Raw genomic sequence first — 19,186 nt, forward strand, 5'->3', positions numbered from 1 at the left:
TTGCACTCCAGCTCGGGAAGAAAGGAAGAAAGGAAGGAAGGAAGGAAGGGAGGAAGGAAGGGAGGAAGGAAGGGAGGAAGGAAGGAAGGAAGGAAGGAAGGAAGGAAGGAAGGAAGGAAGGAAGGAAGGAAGGAAGGAAGGAAGGAAGGAAGGATTAATAGCTAAGTAACTGTTCATGCTGAGTATTATTCTAAGCACTTTGTGTTACTTCCTGTAATCTTCACAATTTTATGAGGTAAGTATTGTTATTTCATTATAAAGAAAACTAAAGCACAGATAAGGTAGATCAGCCGGCCAAGGCCACACAGCTTGCAGAGCTGGTGGAGCTGAGATCTGAAGCCAGGCAGTCCAGAAACCAAGTCCAGACTCCTTACCACCTGTCAAACAACCTTTTAGTTTGAGAATCTCTGCTGACCACAGCTAGTAACTGAGAAAAGCAGTAATGCTGTTTCTGCATTACTAATTACCTAAACAATTATTTACTAATTGATTACTAATTGTTACCTAATTAATAAACATTTTCACAGAGTAACCAGATGTGAACCATTACTAACCAATTCCTGATAGAAACTGCCACAGAGTCACAAGTGTTCAAAATGCCTATCATTGTCCCGTTCCCTGTTGATAATAAGGTAACACCATTTTGTGTGGCTAGCATCTAAAAATGGGGAAATATGCAGCTTGCTCCTATAGAAGTCTTACTATTTCATTATTCTCCATTAAATTTTACACCCTGGGAACTAGCTGGGATCACTTCCTCACTCAGAGGCAGCATAACAGTGGTTAGGACAGACCCTGGAACAAGAATGGCTGGGTTTAAATCCTAGTTCCATCCCTTATTTGCTATGTAATCTCAGGCCAGTTACCAAATCTTCCTGTGCCCCAGTTTCCTTATCTAGCTAATGCAAATGAGAATACAAGTATCCACATCCTAGGGTTATCTAAAGATTAAATAAGTTAATATGTGTAAAGTGCTTAGAAGCATTCCTGACTCTTAGTAGCACTCCATAAAGGTTAATTATTCTTTTTTATTAACATGAAAGGTGACTTGCCAAACATCAAAGTCAGAAGTAGCTGGATTCAATCCTGGTCTTCCCATTCCAAATGTCATCCACCTTCTTGAACAGAATTCCATGCTGTCTATTACTAAGAGTTATCACTCTGTTGAAATCCTGCTATGTGCCAAACCACCCAATCATACGATTTTCCCCATAAAACTGCTCCAAGATCCACAAGGTAGGTAATGTTGTCCGTTTTGCAGATGATGAAAGCAAGGTTGTGAGAGGTTAAGCGATTCATCCTCAACTGCCTAACTCAACCACTGAGTATTCTTTGTCTCAGTAAGTCCTAAATAACGTTAAAGTTCCTGACAATACCCTTCAATTTATACTATTTTTAAAGTGCCATCTAAAAGACATAAACTGTGATTTTCTTGCTTTGTTTGCTTTATTAGCTTGAGAGAAGGATTAAATCCCAGCAAAAACAAAATGTTTGACTTGAGTGAATTATCAAAATGAAATGCTGCCTCCATTAGATTCTTCATCTGCCTGCAGGGTGGCTCCAAGCATCCTAAATCTACCAAATGCAATTTTTTAGATGGGTACTATCAGGTACCAAGCCAAACACTCACCCATTTAAGAAAAATTACTTTGGAGGGCAAAGGGGAATGAAGAATAACATTCCTCTCTGGGTTGGGAGGAGAAAATGAACAATACGTGATACAATCTCTTCCCGGCAGCCTCACACAATGGTGTGTCTTGCAAATGAAACATACTGTGAAACAGCTTGTGAGATGAGCTTCATCAACAATAAGTAATTTTTATTCAGATTTTATCGTTGACTACAATGAACATGATTAAACGTTTCAGATATGCCTATTCAGACCTTAAGCAAACCACTAAAAAATAAAAACTACTAAAAATCATCTTCTAAATCTGCTTTAGAAGAGACTTAATTGCCAACTCGATGGGTAGAACTGAATTCCTACTTGATAGCAGCACCGTTCCCAAGAAGATGGTCACAACATATTTGCACTTCCCACCTCGGCCTCTTTTCTCATCCCTGCGGATCCTCCCAGCGTTGCCAAATAGTTACAAAGTCAGTCCTTTCAAACCACTGCATTTTGAACTTCCTAAACCTTTAAGAGAGCCTGTGTACGGAAAAGAACAATAGCGCTTCAAAAGACCTTTCTGCGAGTTCTTCAATACTCCATTTGAATGCTGGGGTTTCAATCAAGGACATCAGCAGACAATTTCTGATTGCTTAGAAGTTGACTTTTATACAGCTTTGATTAGGTCGCCCTTCTCAATAGGAAATCAAGAAAATCTTTGATCACTTTCGGTTCCCAGAATTGTCACCAAGCCTTGTCAGGATAGGGAGTTAAAGAGACGGGGGTGGCGGGGGGGCCCTACTCCTTCTGACATCTCCGAACCCCCATCTATCGTCGTGCCTGCGCAGTTCCGGTGCCATCCAGAATCACTCATCACGGAGATCACAAAAACAATGGGTGCTAATTCAAGGGGTGGGGATGGTTTATAATTTTATGGATTTCCCAAAGACCTATAATTGGCACATAAATGCACCAACGTGAACTGGATAATTAGGGGGTTCTAAACGTAAGCCACCTTTAATTTATATGATTACTTGAAAACGTTAAGTGTTGTAAAGTGTAGTGGAATCCCCACACGGCCTTTATTCAAAACTATCAACACTGTGAAAGTGTATTTAACTGGCCAGCAGGAGGGGAGCAGGAAGGAGGTGGAAACGACGGCGCGATTCTCGCCCCGGTCCCTGTTGGCTGGCTAGGAGCTGCACTGGAGCATCCAGCTCGCAGGCGGGCTCGCCCCCGTCCAGCTCCCAGGCGGAGAAAGGCGCTCTCGCTACCGCAAGCTCTACACTCGCCCCTCTTTCTAACGGAGTTAAACACAGGCGTGCGCGGACAACTAAATGCACACGCAGACACCGACCCACGCGGGCGCGCACCCCAGCCTCGCGACACACACACACCGGAGCGCACAGATGCCCGCGCCGCGGCGCTCTCCACTCCGCCCGCCGCCGACAGCCGAGCGGTCGCCAAGCGCCCCCGGCCTCCCCACCCCCACGCCATTCCCTCAGACTCTCTCAGCCTAAGCGGAAGTGCCCCAGCAGACCCCCAACAATGAGGACTTGTGCGATGCAGTTGGGGGTTGGGGGTAGTTCACACGGAGTGAAACGTACACAGTCTGGCAGGTCTGGGAGCAGCCAAGTGGCGTCCGCCTCTCCAGGCAGCGTTCCCTTGTGCCCACTGGCCCCCATCAGGCCCACCAGCACCACCAAAAAACAAAAACAGAGAAAAGAAAAAGCGCCTTAAAAAGTGCAGAGAAAAGATGCGCCCTCCCACCAGGGGTCACAATAATACTCCCCGGGACGCAGCCAGCGGAGGCAGAGTCCTGACTGCAGCAGTCACCCTGGTTTTGAAATTTACTTTGTACACTCACCCAGTGGCCCCTTTCAGACGCCGCGACACGACCTCCCCCCATCTCGGACTCCCTGCCTCTGGGTTCTCTCGGCGGTTGACACCCTCTTGTGTGCCTGCCTTACGAGCCGAACCACAGAGATTTAAAGTTTCCCTGGTAGGAAAAAAAAAAAAACTGAGCTCTCTGCATCCAAGTCAGAGCGTCTGGAGCAGAGAGAAGGAAGAGAGGCGGGCTGGGGAGGGGACTAACTGGGCGTGTGGGCAGGGGGGTGCTGGGGAGTGGATGGAGGGGGTCGAGCGGCAAAGAACAGAGTCCACAGAAGATCCAAAGAAAGGCAGGGGTCCGAGGAACGCGGGATCCAGTTCTCACGGTGCCCGCGAAAGGGCTGGGATTACTGGGATAGAGTCGGTTTTTCGAGAGGTCGAAGCCGAACCCAGCTACCGAGGAGGAGGGAAGTGAGAACGGGGTTCGGCCGAGTGAGGAAGAGGGTCTGGCCACCAGAGAGGCAGGGAGGGAGTTTCGGGAGCACAGGACAGCGGGAGAAGGCAGGCTCGAGGACCGACAGAGCCAAGACCGCAGGAGGAAAGAGGGCGCAGGGGGTCTTGGAGAGAGAAGCGTGTCTAGGGTGGACAAGTCTGGAGACAGGATCGCGCGTGGTCAGAAGTAGGGAGACAGGGGCGCGGGGGTGGGTGGCAGGAGAGAGAAAGAGAAGTCGCCCCTTTCCTCCCAGCAAGTGGAGGGAGAAGGCGAAAAACTGCTGCAGTCGCCATCCTCGCAGCACCCCTAGCCAAAGTGCTGAGTGGCGCGTCCCAGGAGCCCTCCTCCGCGCCGGGGGCCCCAGCGAAGCCTCCTGGCTCCCCGGCGCCGCGTCGTCGCGGGGCACCTGACGCGCTGAACTCAAGGGTTGCCGCGCGCCCCCGCCGCGCCTCACCTCGCCTAGCCCAGAGCATCCTCCTCCGCTGCCGCAGCCGCCCAGGAAGCGGCTACCCATGCCCGGCGGGCGGCGGCACTCAGGCGCGCTCTGCAGCCCGGGGAAGCCCGGGCGAGCGCCGAGCTGGGTCCATCCTCCCCGGGAGCCACGGGCCCCGCGTCAGAGTAGGGGGAGGAGACCGCCACCCGCGCGGACCCGCCTCCTCCCGCGGCCCCCGCCCCGCCGGCCCCCGCACCCGCCCGGCGTCGCTCACCTACTAGCTCCCCGGCCGCCGCCGCCGCCTGGTAGTGCGCTCCTCGCCCCGGCCTCGCGGCTCCAGCTCCCTCCAGGGCCCTCTCTGCGCAGCCTGAGCGCGCTCCGAGAGCTTAGCCGAGCCGCGGTGGCGACGAGGAGGTGGAAGAACGAGCGAGCGAGCGAGCGGGGGCGCCGCGGCTTGCAGTCGCGCCTCTGGAGCCCCTGCGCTCTCTCTCCATCCTGGCGTGGAAGCGGGAGAGACAAGCCGAGAGCGAGGGGTCCCCGCCCCAGCCTCGCCAGCGTGAAGAGGGTAAGGGAGGGGGTTGTCACAAAGTATCCAGTGTTTTCTCCCCCATCACCACCACTGGCCGCAGCTCCGCCTGGCCCCTCTCATTTTTCTCTAGGGTCTACCCTTTTATCCAAGCCTCGAAAACATACGCATACCCAAATATACGGAGTGCCAGTATGGGCGAAACCACGAGGGGAGGCTCTGTGAGGGCATGTTGCCCCCACGCCCCTTGGCAGGAGGGGGCGCTCGCTCCCAGCCGCCAGCGCAGGCTCGGTGGCTCCTGTTTTGACTGCGGCTTCCCAGGCAAAGTTGGGCAAGTTGGGAGGGAAAAGGCTAGCATGTGTCACGTTTCCGTCCTAGGAAAGACCCGTGCCCCTGAGAGTATGCAGACCGCGGTTAACTCCGGCTTACTCCCCCCAACTCCCTTACTCGGCTCCTAGAATGACTGGGAGTAAACAATCCTCTGATCCGAAGCTGCGCGGGAGGCGGCTCCAGCGAGTACGCAGTCGGTTGCTCCTTGCTTAGGGTCCTAGCTTACAAAGATCCTAGAAACACCAAGTCGCAGAAAAGATTGGGTCATTCTGAACATTCTTCCACCCTGAGACTGGATTCAATTCCAGGAATCCCTGTTGTGTGGCATACCTGTCTCCAGAGGCCTGAACGCAGGAGGAGAGAGGAGCCTGGAGAATCAAATCAAGTTGATAATGTGTAGATTCGCACTGCACACAAACCACCCTGCTGGACCCAGGTGCAGAAAAGGAAAGCAAGAGGCAAGCAACCCTTCCTTAAAAAGTTTACCCTTACTCTTTTGGGGGCTACACTTCTGTTTTCCAGCTGTGTAATAACAAAGCTAATGCGATGGATTTGTGCTTTTCTGTTTTGGGTTTTTTTTTTTTTTTTACCTCTTAGCTTCAGACACTCACCCACGGAAATTTAATGAAGCTTTTCGGGTTGTTACCTCCAGAGTCAATGGGCTAAAAATATGTAGCCTAATGCACTCCTTGTGGAGCCAGTAGGTCCAGGGCTGGTACATACAGAGTCATCAAGAGACCCTCCCTTTCTGCACAAAATTCACGACCCATTAAACTTACTCCATAATAACAGCTTCCGCACAAATGGAGGCCTGAGCAAACAGAGGCTGTCACGCACCACCTGAAAAGACAGCAATTTACATAGAGACAAGAAAAATTTGTGAGGTCATAGCAGAATGCAGTATTGCAAGAAGAGATGATCAGATGAAACTCCCAAAAAGGTGGGAGGGAGGTCCTATCCCTGATACTGCTCGGTTTCTATCTACCTCCGGGTGTGACCAGATAATCTAAGGGTGGGGAGCAGGGAAACTAGCCCAAGTCTCTCCAAGTTTTCCAGAGTTCTGGAAACTGAGGACAGTTGACGCCAGATATGGTTCTACACTGTGTAGGAAGTTCAGGCTTACCAGGCAACTCAATTAAGATTAACTTGTTTCTTCATCTATGAAGACACATCTCAAGTGTCTAAACTCTACTAAGAAAAGAGGGACAAATCTGAGAAGACATGGTCGAAACGGGGAGGGAGGGTAGAAAACTGTTATGATGGACGCACAGGTCTAAATTCTCATTGACTACCAAAAACATTAAAGTTTCTCAGTGCTTTGAGGATAGCCTTAGAACATGAAGGCCATCTACATGCATCTTAAGGCCCTACTTTTAAAACCTGTCTTCACCCACCTTTCACTTTGTTTGGCTTTCTATTGACATGATGATTACAGACTTTGAAGGGAATTCATGACACTGAATTGGCCAAGTAATGGAAATACAAGACTCTATCTCTGCTCAGTGTTGAATCAAGTCTACCATGGAAACTGGGCAAATTTCCCTGAAATTCAACAGGGGTAACAAGCAAAGCTTTTCTCAAATCCAGGCATAACATGTAGATGCTAACTGCACACAAACTACCCACCAATGATCTTTCAAGTTAAACTAAACCAAATCTTAAAGGAACATTTTAAGTTGTTGTACTAAACACGTCATGAAACAAGTCACCTAAGAATTAAGGTTTTTTTTTTCTTTTGTTCTTTTTAAAAATAACAATGTCATTTGTATTAAGAATGGCATAAGAAAAAAATCTCAGTGAACATTTCTTTATCATCTACCCTGAGAAACAGTAAAATAAGAACAGCAAAGATGTATATATTGTTTATTATGTTTCAGACACAGTTCTGATACTTTCCGTATATTAACTCATTTAACCTTCACAACAGGCCATTGGGGAAGGCACTCTTATTATACTGGATAAAGTATAGAGTTTGGAATTTAATGAGCTTCGTTCATCTTTGACAAGTTACTTCTCTGAACGTCAAAATTCTCAACCCTACAATGGTAGTGGATCATACTTGCTTCTTGAGATCACAGTGAGCCTTAAATGAGATAAGGAAGTGGAAGTCCCTGGCACTGAATAAATCAGTCACCCCATAAACATTGATTCTCTTCCCAGAATAGTTCTAAAATAGTTCATTTTAATTTGACAGGCATTTATGGAGTCCATTCTGTATGTCAGGCACTGTGGTAGACATTGGGAATAATGGTGATAAATCAGAAACATGTTCTACCTTTGAGGATGTTGGAGTCAACCAAATAAAAGACACAGGCATGAGCAGCCTGCACATGGGCAAAATAGAGTTTTATTGAACTTTACATAATTTGTAACTATGCACATGATTTTCAAGAAACTCAAAGGAGAAGCCTATGTAAGTGCTGGTTGACCTATGATGGAAATCAAAATCAAATGTCAGAAATCATAAGTCCTATTAGCTATTACTACTCCTCCAAAGAAAGGAATGCAAAGAAGCCCATTTTGTGTATTATATTTTATTTAGTTCTGTTTATTCCTACAATTATTTCAATTACAACACTCGTTGGCTAGAGTGTAATAAAATTTTATGGTGTAGACGATGGACGTTTTTCTTTTTCTGTAGTTTATTGAGGTATAATTGGCAAATAATGCCTCAATATTGTGTATATTTAAGATGTACAAGATGATGTTTTGATATACATATACATTGTAAAATAATTAGCACAATTAAGCTAATTAGCATATCCATACCTTCACATAGTTACTAATTTTGTGCATGTGATAAGAACGGTTAAGAGCTTAGAAAATTTCAAGTACATAGTGCATAATTGTTAACAGTAGTCACCATGCTATACATTAGAGCTCCAGAACTTATTCATCATATAACTGAAGGTTTTTACCCTTTAACCAAAATCCCCCCATTTTCCCCACTCTCTAGCCCTTGACAACCATGATTCTATTCTCTGGCTTTGATGAGTTTGATTGCTTTAGATTCCACATACAAATGAGACCATGCAGTATTTGTCTTTTTAGGTCTGGCTTATTTCACTTAACAAAATGTCCCCTAGGTTCATTCATGTTGTCACCAATGGTAGGATTTCCTTCTATTTTAAGACTGAATAGTATTTCATTGTAGACATATATACCACATTTTCTTTATCCATGCATCTGTTGACAGTCATTAGGGCAGTTCAGTGTCTTGGCTATTGTGAATAATGCTGGAATGAACATGGTAGTGCAGATACCTCCTTGAGATACTAATTTAAATTCCTTCGGATATATACCCAGAAGTGGGATTGCTGGAACATATGGTAGTTCTGTTTTTAGTTTTTTGAAGAACTTTCATACTCTGTTCGTAATGGCTATACCAATTTACAATCCCACCAACAGCATACAAAGGTTCCCTTATCTCTTCATTTGCACCAATACTTCTTACATTTGTCTTTTACAAAAAAAAAAGAACAAAACTGTTTTTTTGTTTCTTTGTTTTGTTTTTTGTTTTGTTCTGTTTCTTTGAGAAAGGGTCTCACTCTGTCACCCATTCTGGAGTGTAGTGGTACCATCACTAGGAATTTATTCCTAGGCCCTCTATTCTGTTTCATTGATCTGTGTCAGTTTTCGTTCCAGTATCATACTATTCTAGTATCATACTTTGAAATCAGGTAGTATGATTTCACTGCAGCCTCAAAGCCCTGGATTCAAGGGACCCGTCTCCTTCCGCCTCCCAAGTATCTTGGGACTACAGGCAAGTGCCACCATGCCAGGCTAATTTTCAAGAAGTTTTATAAGGACAAGGTCTGGCTATGTTTTTCAGGCTGATTTTGAACTTTTGACTTCATGCGATCCTCCTGCCTCACCTTCCAAAGTGCTAGGAGTGTGAGGTGATATCTCATTGTGGTTTTCATTGCATTTCCCTGATGATTCGTGATATTGAACAACTTTTTACATGCTGCTAGCCATTTATATGTCTTCTTTAACAAACCAAAAATGTCTATATGGGTCCTTTGCCCGTTTTTAAAATAAGGTTGTTTGTTTTCTACTATTGAGTAATAATGAGTTCCTTATATATTTTGGGTATTAACCCCTTATCAGATACATGGCTTGTAAATATTTTCTCCCATTCTGTAAGTTGCCTTTTCATTTTTTTTGATGGTTTCCTTTGCTATGAAGAAGTTTTTAGTTTGATGTAGTCCCATCTGTCTACTTTCACTTTTGTTGCCTATGCTTTTGGTGCCATATCCAAAGAATCATTGTGAAGATCAATGCCAAGGAGCTTTTCCTCTGTGTTTTGTTTCAGGATTTTTATTATTTCAAGTGTTGCATCTGCCTTTAATCCATTCTGAGTTAATTTTCATATATGGTATGACATAAGGATTCAATTGCATTCTTTTGCTTGTGGACATGCAGTTTTCCCAACACCATTTATCGAAAAGACTATCCTTTCCCCTTTATATATGCTTGATGACTTTATCAAAGATTAGTTGATGGTATATGGGTGAATTTATTCCTAGGCCCTCTATTCTGTTTCATTGGTCTAGGTGTCAGTTTTCCTCCCAGTATCATACTATTCCAATATCATACTTTGAAATCAGGTAGTATGATGCTTCTGGGTTGTAATTATCTTTTAAGACTGCTTAAGCTATTCAAGGTCTTTTGTGGTTTCATATACATTTTAGGATTTTTTTCTATTTCTGTGAAAAAATGTAAGTAGCATTTTATAGGGATTACATTGAATCTATCAATTGCTTTGGATAGTATGGATACTTTAACAACATTAATTATTCTACTTCATGAGCATGGGATAGCTTTCCGTTCATTTGCGTCGTCTTTAATTTCTTTCATCAACATTTCAGTTTTCAATGTGCAGATCTTTCACATCGATAGTTAAATTTACTCCTAAATATGTCACCCTTTGTGATGATATTGTAAGTGGAATGGAGTTTTTCAAACACAAATTATTACACAGCCACAATTCATTAAATAGTTTGTCGTGTTTGTTAGGAATGTTTCTGTGTACATAAAGCCTCGAGTTAATACAATTTTTAATAAAGTTCAGTTGGAACACTCCTACCAAGCTTAATAGAGATATAATATGCTCAAAGTATACTAACATAGAATGTGCACGATTTCAAAGGTTTATAATCCTCTCACTCTCCCTTTTATTCAAGTTCATGTTTATACTCAGATTCTGTATTTTAATAAGAAAGGTCTATCCTTTATTTTAAAAATATGTTTACTGATGGCTTGCTCTATACCAGGTACAATGTTAGGCATTGGCAGAGAAAGAAAACAAAAACAAACAAACAAACAAACAAAAACTTGTCCTGAAATAACTCATAGCCAAGTGAAGGAAACACGTAATCATATTACATTGAGATGAACACTGTGACAATGCCAAGTACAGGACGCTAAGGGAGCATCAAATGGGGCATTTAACCCAAGGTAGCATGTGAAGAGGACTTCATGAAGGAAGTGACATCATCCTGAAAGATAATTGGGTAACCAGGTGAAGCAAGAAAAGGTATTTCAGGCCAAAAAACAAAAAAAGAAAAAGAAAAAAGATAGAATGTAAAAAGGCAAAACAGAGATTCCCCTCTGAGAGTGGCTGTAGTTGACTCTAGAGAAGCATGCATGAACAAATTACAAAGTGCCATGATCAGAATTTTGAAATTTAGAGTGAAAGCAAAAGGATCCACTTAAAAACACACACACACACAACAAGAAACAAATACTTTGCAAACCTTGTTTTAACTACATTTCAGATACTTCTCTTGTATGCCCTGGACATAAGTAAAATGTCCAATTGCTGTTTCTCTTCTGAGGTCAAAAAAGCAATGAAAAAATATTTCTATGCAACTTCATCAAAACAGAACATCTCTTCTTTCGTGGTACCAGCCTTGCCTGATTCCAGCGCAAGGTTGTGTGGCAGCATTACTAAACTTGACTCTGGTTTACAGTAGCTATAAATAACACTCCTTTCATTTTTTCCAAGGAGCAGGTAGAGGACAGCAGCAACACTGGCAATTGTATTTATGCCTGCAATCTGCTCTCTTTAGCTAAATGCACAGTAGAAACAAAAGTGGAGAGCTAAAGTGATTGTCAAAGGACTCTTATGTTTCAATACAAACCCCCAATTTTTTTCACTCATAAAGTGGAGCTTAAGGTGATATTAATGCCTGAAAATAGGAGTAGGCTAAAAGCTATAAAAAAATGGCTGGGCCGGGCACGGTGGCTCACACCTGTAATCCCAGCACTTTGGGAGGCCGAGGTCTGCAGATCACGAGGTCAGGAGTTCAAGATCAGCCTGACCAACATGGTAAAACCCCATCACTACTAAAAATACAAAACTTAGCTGAGTGTGGTGGTGCGTGCCTGTGATCCCAGCTACTCAGGATGCTGAGGCAGGAGAATTGCTTGAACCCAGGAGGTGGAGGTTACAGTGAACTGAGATTGCACCACTGCACTCCATCCTGGGCAATAGAGCAAGACTCCTTTAAAAAAAAAAAAGAGACTGAATTTCCAATGCTTACAGAATATCGAAAAAGAGAAGAATCAGCATAGCATATGATATAGCTGCTGCATATTTTGTAGCCTCTATGTTAAAGGTTAAAAGTATGACAGGTATGCGTTGTCTGCCTCTCTGGGGCCATTCCTCCTTCTTTTAAAACAACACCTAGATTTCATTGGGAAACCATTACTCCACCTGGTAATTTTTTTTCCATTTAATTTTGGTAGACCTGAACCAGCTCCAGAGTTGGACAGGTGACTCAGAGCAACACATTTCTTGACCAGAATTTAGAGATGGTTAGATGGGTAAACTGTGTAGCAAAAGATGGAGCAACTGGGAAAAAAAATGCTTTCTCTTTGTTACTAGGCTGGAAATTGGAAAGTTGTTAAGCCTATAGCTACAGAAACCCATTCCATGAAAAAAGTCTTCTGAAAATTAAGGTAACGAAGAGGACTAAGAGGTGGGGAAATTGAGATTTATGAGGACATTGTTGAAGAATTTTGGTTTAGCCATGCCAGAAGCCAACTTCCATTGTTCCCCAGATTTTTCTGTTATACGAGCCAATATGTCCCCTCTATTATTTAAGGTAATTCAAGTTGTTGGATTTCTTTTTCACTTTCAACCAAAATTTCTGTCTAATATACCAGATATTATGCACTTCCTATATATAATTTAATTTAATATGTAAAGCACTCTAGAAAGGTATTTATATTTATACTTACCTTTGTTCTAAGAAAAACATGAACGGCCGGGCGCGGTGGCTCAAGCCTGTAATCTCAGCACTTTGGGAGGCCGAGACAGGTGGATCACGAGGTCAGGAGATCGAGACCATCCTGGCTAACACGGTGAAACCCCGTCTCTACTAAAAATACAAAAAACTAGCCGGGCGAGGTGGTGGGCGCCTGTAGTCCCAGCTACTCTGGAGGCTGAGGCAGGAGAATGGCGGGAACCCGGGAGGCGGAGCTTGCAGTGAGCTGAGATCTGGCCACTGCACTCCAGCCCGGGCTACAGAGCAAAACTCCGTCTCAAAAAAAAAAAAAAAAAAAAAAAAGAAAAAAAAAAGAAAAACATGAACTTTCATTTTACAAGTTAGAAATAAACTCAGAGAGGTTAAATTATTTACCAAAATTACACAGCTGATCAGATAGTTGAAAAATGAACAGTTATAATTTATAATAACACAGAAATACATTGAACAAAAGTTGTGCATGCTTTCTACACCAAAATTTACAAAACTTTGATGAAAACAATTAAAGAAGATCCAGATAAATGGGAAGACATACAATGTTCATGGTTTGAAACACTTATTATTGATTAGATGTCACTTCTCCCCAAACTGAAGTATACATTCAGCACAATCCCAATAAAATTCCTAGCATGCTTTTCGAAAAAACTGACAAGTAAATTAAAAATATACATGAGAATGCAAAGGGACTTCGAATACCCAAAACAATCCTGGGAAAGAAGAACAAAGTTAGCAAGTTTATCCTACCTGATTTCAAGACTTACTAGAAAGCTATAGTAATCAAGACCTTATGGTATTGGCATTAAAGACAGATAAATTGGCAAATGAGACAAAATAGAGAATACAGAAATAGATCAATGCACTTGATTTTTCCGCCAAAGGTGACAATGCAGTTCATTGAGGAAAGTCTTTAAAATATAGTACTGAAAAAACTGCGTAAACATATGGAAAAAAAATCAGCCTCAAGTTCTTCCTCATACGTTTATAGAACAAAATATAAAAGCTAAAATGGTAAAAGTTCTAGAAGAGAACCTTGGAAAGTGTCTTCATGATTTGGAGGTATGCACAGGTTTCTTAGAGAGGAGACAAAAATCACTGAACATGAGAAAATAATAAATTGGACTTTATCACAATTTAGAACATTTGATGATCAAAGAAAACATTAAGAAACTTAGTGATAAACCACAAACTTGGGGAAAATATTCACAATACATATATCTGACAAAGGACTTGAATCCAAAAAAATAAAGAAATTCTTCCAATTAATAGTGAAAAGACAATCTAATCAGAATGAACAGAAGACTTTGACAGTTCACCAAAAAAAAAAAAAAAAAAAAAAAAAAAACTATAGGTACGTGAAAAGATGCTCAATATCACTGATCCAGAGGAATATGCAAAGAAAACTGTAATAAGACACCACTTCACACTCACTAAGATGGCTAAAATTTAAGCATTTGAAACATTAAATAATTGATGAGGATGTGGAGCTTTTTATACAATGCTAGTACAACTGTAAAATGGTATCACCCTTTGGAAAATTACCTGGCACTTTCTTATAAAGTTAAACATCCACCTACTCAGGAGTACTTGTAGGTATTCCACTTTTAGGTATTTACCAAAGAGAAATAAAACATATATACACACATATACTAGAAAATGTATATCAGGTTTATTCATAATAGGTCAAAACTGGAAACAATCCAAATGTCTACACACAGCACAATGGATACAAAAATTGTGCAATATTCATACAGTAGAATATTATTAAGCAAGAAATAAAACACACTACTGACATATGCAGCAATATGGACAAATCTTCAAAACATTTTGAGTAAAAGAAGACAAGTCAGACCCCAAAGAGCGTATTATTGTGATTCCATCTACATGAGGATCAAGAACAGGCAAAATAAATCTGCAAGTGAAAGCTGGAATACTAGTTGCCTCAGTGGAGATAGGTTACCTGGAAAGGGGTAGAAGGAAATTTCTGGGATAATGGAATAAACATATCTTTAATGTAGTGTTGGTTATATAGGCAAATACAGCATAGTACTGTTTAACGACAGGGATATGCTCTGAGAAATGCATCATTAGGCAGTTTTATCATTGTGCGAATATCACAGAGTATAAATACACAAACCCAGATGGTAGAGCCTACTACACACCTAGGCTATATGGTATAGCTTATTGATTCTAGGCTACAAACCTGTATAGCATGTTACTGTATTGAATACTGTAGGCAATTATAACACAATGGTAAGTATTTATGAATCTAAACATACAAAATGTATAGTAAAAATACAATATAAAAGATAAAATATGCTCTAACTATATAGAGCACTTACTATGAATGGAGCTTTAAGGACTGGAAATTGCTTGGATGAGTCAGTGAGTGAGTGGTGAGTGAATGTGAAGGCCTACAACATTACTGTGCACTACTGTAGACTTTATAAACAGTTTACATGAAGGCTACGTTGAATTTATTTTTTAAGCTTGCCTCTTTTTTTTCTTTACTTTTCTTTTCTTTTTTTTTTTTTTTTGAGACAGAGTCTCGCTCTGTCACTCAGGCTGGAGTATAGTGGCGTGATCTTGGCTCACTGCAGCCTCTGCCTCCCAGGTTCAAGCGATTCTCCTGTCTCAGCCTCCCGAGTAGCTGGGACTACAGGCACTTGCCACCACGCCCAGTTAATTTTTGTATTTTTAGTAGAGATGGGGTTCTGCCACATTGGACAGGCTGGTCTTGAACTCCTGACCTCAGGTGATCTGACTGACTCAGCCTCCCAAGGTGTTGGGATTACAGGTGTGAGCCACCGTGCCCAGCCAAAATTTGACTTCTTAAATAATACATTAATTTGGCTTACTGTAATAACTTTTTTACTTCATAAACTTTTGAATTTTTTTAACTTTTTAGATCTTGTAATAACACTTAGCTTAAAACATAAACACATTGTAAAGCTGTATAAACATTTTCCTTATCTTCTTAATCTATTAAGTTTTTTCTATTTTTAAATTTTTAATTTTTTAATTTTTTTATTTTTAAACTTGTTTATTAAAAACAAAGACACAAACACCCACATGAGCCTAGGCCTACACAGGGCCCAGGAGCATCCGTATCACTGTCTTCTACCTCCACATCTTGCCCCAGTGGAAGGTCTTCAGGGGCAGTAATATGCATGAGTTGTTATCTCTTATGATAACAATGCCTTTTTCAGGAATGCCTCTTGAAGGGCCTGCCTAAGGCTGTTTTAAAGGTAACTTTTTTATATAAGTAGAAAGAATACACTTTAAAATAATAATCAGAGTATAATACATATATAGGCCAGAAGCATAGTCATTTATTATCAGCATTAAATATTATGTGCTATACATAAGCCTATGTGCTAGACAACATTTTTTTTTTTTTTTTTTTTGAGATAGTCTTGCTCTGTTGCCCAGGTTGGAGTGCAGTGGTGCAATCTCAGCTTACTGCAACTTCCGCCTCCCAGGTTCAAGCAATTCTCCTGTCTCAGCCTTCCGAGTAGCTAGGACTACAGGCACCCACCACCAAAGCTGGCCAATTTATGTGGTTTTAGTAGAAATGGGGTTTCACCGTATTAGTCAGGCTGGTCTCGAACTCCTGATCTCAGGTGATCCAATCGACTCAGCCTCCCAAAGTGTTGGGATTACAGGCATGAGCCACGGCGCCCGGCTGTGCTAGACTTTTCTACGATGGACAGCTAGCTCAGTAAGTTTGTTTACACCAGAATCACCACAGACACGCGAGTACGCATTGCACCACCACATTATGAGGACAAGAGACATTTTTCAGCTCCATTACAATCTTACAGGACCATTGTCATATGACTGATCAAACTACCCTTAAGAGCTACACATTTCAATATGTCTATTTTGCCTTAATTTTAAATTTTTTCAAAAGAGCAGGCACAGAGAAAGTGGGGCAACTGACCAGCCCCTACAACCCTTGTGAGCACTGGTCTACAATGGCTCACCCCAGACACTTGCACTAATAGTGCAAGTTCTGAATCAAACGTTATACCCACAATATAAACAGGATGTTCTGTGTTGGGCAGGGCACTGCCAAAGCAATGAATGTCTAACAAGTACCCTTTAAATTCCATTAATGCGAGAATGGTTACACCAAGATGGATGCACCCTCCATAAAATGGAGGCATTGTCCAGTGATGAAGTGGATGCCATCAGAAGGTAAAGAACTTCCTGGCACAGGAGTTAATAAAAAGATGGTGGATGATGGCTTGGCAGGAATTTGATAGAGAAATGCAAGCTTCAGATGGTGAAAATGAATGGGGAAAGGGTAAGTAAGACTTTTAACTTCTCCCAAACCTTGATATTCTGTGATTCCTGGAAGAGTTCTTGTCCACAAACTGTGAAGCCAGAGTCAAATTTCAAATGGTTCTCTTCCCTTTTGTCCCAAAGGACAATGAAGAGGTCACAACTCTCTACCGGAAGGTATAGGCTACATGATTGAATTCACATAAAAATCTCACAAGGGAAAAGTCACCACTCTTCCCTTGAAACACAGTGATGCAAATCACACTTTATAAAATATTTTTAAAATAAAAAAGAATGTAATTGCTCATTGAATTGTAATATGAATGCAAATTAACTTACTGTAATTATACTGTGCAATTTTCTACTTTAAAAACTTAGAAAATGGAAGAGACCTGATAAGTAATTTAAACTGTAATTCTTCATTGTGTTCCTTCATTATGCAATTGTTACCATAAGCAATTTTCTCTGTTTTAATGTAAAATGTTTTTAGTTCATACCTTTTCATGGGCAGAACTCCAATGAGACCATCCAATACATACAGATACCCATTCCCTCCAGCCCCTACAGTGCACTGTAAAAATAATCATGATAAAATTAAAACAGCACATGGGAATTTGTGAAGGATTCTTAATATATTTTCATTTTGGAAACTTTGTCACATTAAATGTCTCTCTATCCATGCCCCCAATATGTTTTCAACAATCAAGGAGTTCCTAACCAAATAGAAGTAAGATGATCACATTCATGGTTTAATGGCAAGACTCTGGCATAGAAGTAAAGAAAATGGGCTCCAGTCCCTGCTCTGCCTCTGCCACTAATTAATTGTGTGACCTTCCTTGTTCTGGCCCTCATTTCCCTCATCTGTAAATTATAAGGTTGGGCTAGGTGGTTTCCAGCTTCCGTCCCAGCCCTTACAGATTGCTCTGTAGCCACTCTCTGCTTTGCATTGTTTAAGCAACATGAGTGACAGGAAATGAATTTCTTATTTAGAATTAATGACCGTCTGAATGAGGCACAAGCCCTTTAGTTCAGTCAGTCATTCTTTGCTAAAGAATGTCTAACACAAAGATCGTCTGAGATGATGCAAATGTAAAAAAATAATAATTACCTGTTTTCATGCTAATAATAATTTGCATGTGTAGTTCTCTCAGTGTGAATCCTGTTAAACGCAAGGCGTTCATACAGAGAGCTAGGGATCTCATTAAGTGTACGGTACAGTGAAAATAGGGTGGGTAAGGCTTGGACTCACAAGATAGTGGTTTGGTTTTTTCCTATGGCCAATAACCATACTTAGCCTCAGAAACTTCATCTTCCTTGGGTGCTGTGGGGGCTAAAACAATAATGCACAGAAAGGCATCTGGTCATTCATATTTGCAAATGTCTGATTTATTCCTCTCAATAACACCATGAAGTAGGTGCCACTATTATCTCTATTTTCCAGCAAAATAAAGAAGGAGCAGGAGGAAGGGGAGGAGGAGAATTAAGTAACTTGCTCAGGGTCACAGCCCATGACACCTGTCTGTCCTGTCTATCCAAAGGGATAGTAACATCCCTTTATCTTCTGGAGTCCCATGATAATACATTTAGTTCATTTTTTTTCACATGACATATATGATCTTAGGGAACTATATCCATCTTTGTGGAACTAACAGTACTATGAACCTCCATTTCCTCAGCTGTGAAAGGGAAATAAAAGTAGCTATATTTTTGCATAGCATACTCTTCAGTTGCTTCTTACTTTAGCATTCGTCCTACCCATCTCTACCTCATTTCCTCCTTCATGAAAAATCTCAATTTCCATTTGGGGAAGTATGTGATTTCTCAGAGGTTGACTCCACTCTCAGCTCTGGGTTGACCCAAGCTAAGTCAGTCAACACATTCCATCTCCTTAGCCAGAGTGGTTGGTTCAGGGGTGGGTAGAGAACTTACCATTGTCCTAACTAGACTGAATCTCAGTGCTTCTGCAGAAATACTGAGATTACAATGCCCACTTTGCCAGATTTGAAGGGGGAAGAATGTAAATAGCATGTAGTTCAGGAAGCAGCAGCTTAGTCTCCTAAAGGAAACAGGCCTTAGGATAAAAGTGACCCCAAAGAGATCAACGCAGAGAAACCAAAAAAAAAAAAATCAAATCCCTGTCACATCACCAAGTCATTGCCTAAAGCCAACATTACCTTAACAGTAATTTGAGCAAATATATCCCTTTTACTATTTAAGCCAGCATTAGTTGCAGTTTTGGTTACTCTCTACCAAAGCCATGTCATCAACTCAGTGATGAGGTTTTAAAGATGTAATGAAGTCATGAATGAGAAACAGTAAAAGGCTACACACGCATAAGGTTTAATATTGGTGATTATGATAACAATGACAATGATGATAGAAGTGAAGGAAGAAATTAATGCCTTTC

At 41.7% G+C, this 19,186-nt stretch overlaps 1 protein-coding gene across 10 annotated transcripts in view; it reads right to left on the reverse strand.

Moving 5' to 3' along the window:
* DAB1 (DAB adaptor protein 1) overlaps positions 1-19,186 on the reverse strand; it is a 1,241,370-nt gene that overhangs the window by 420,096 nt on the left and 802,088 nt on the right. For 2 of the 10 annotated variants that reach the window (XM_031652248.1, XM_017956650.3), the window contains exon 1: positions 4,387-4,548. The exons of 6 other annotated variants lie outside the window; for them this stretch is intronic. The gene's annotated coding sequence lies outside the window, so the exon portion shown is untranslated. Of the gene's footprint in view, positions 1-4,386; positions 4,549-4,639; positions 9,347-19,186 lie in introns of those variants that run through there. 2 more of the 10 variants (XM_017956691.3, XM_031652262.1) reach the window with 2 other exon arrangements.

This window comes from Papio anubis, chromosome 1 (assembly GCF_008728515.1).
Source record: "Papio anubis isolate 15944 chromosome 1, Panubis1.0, whole genome shotgun sequence".
NCBI lineage: Eukaryota > Metazoa > Chordata > Mammalia > Primates > Cercopithecidae > Papio > Papio anubis.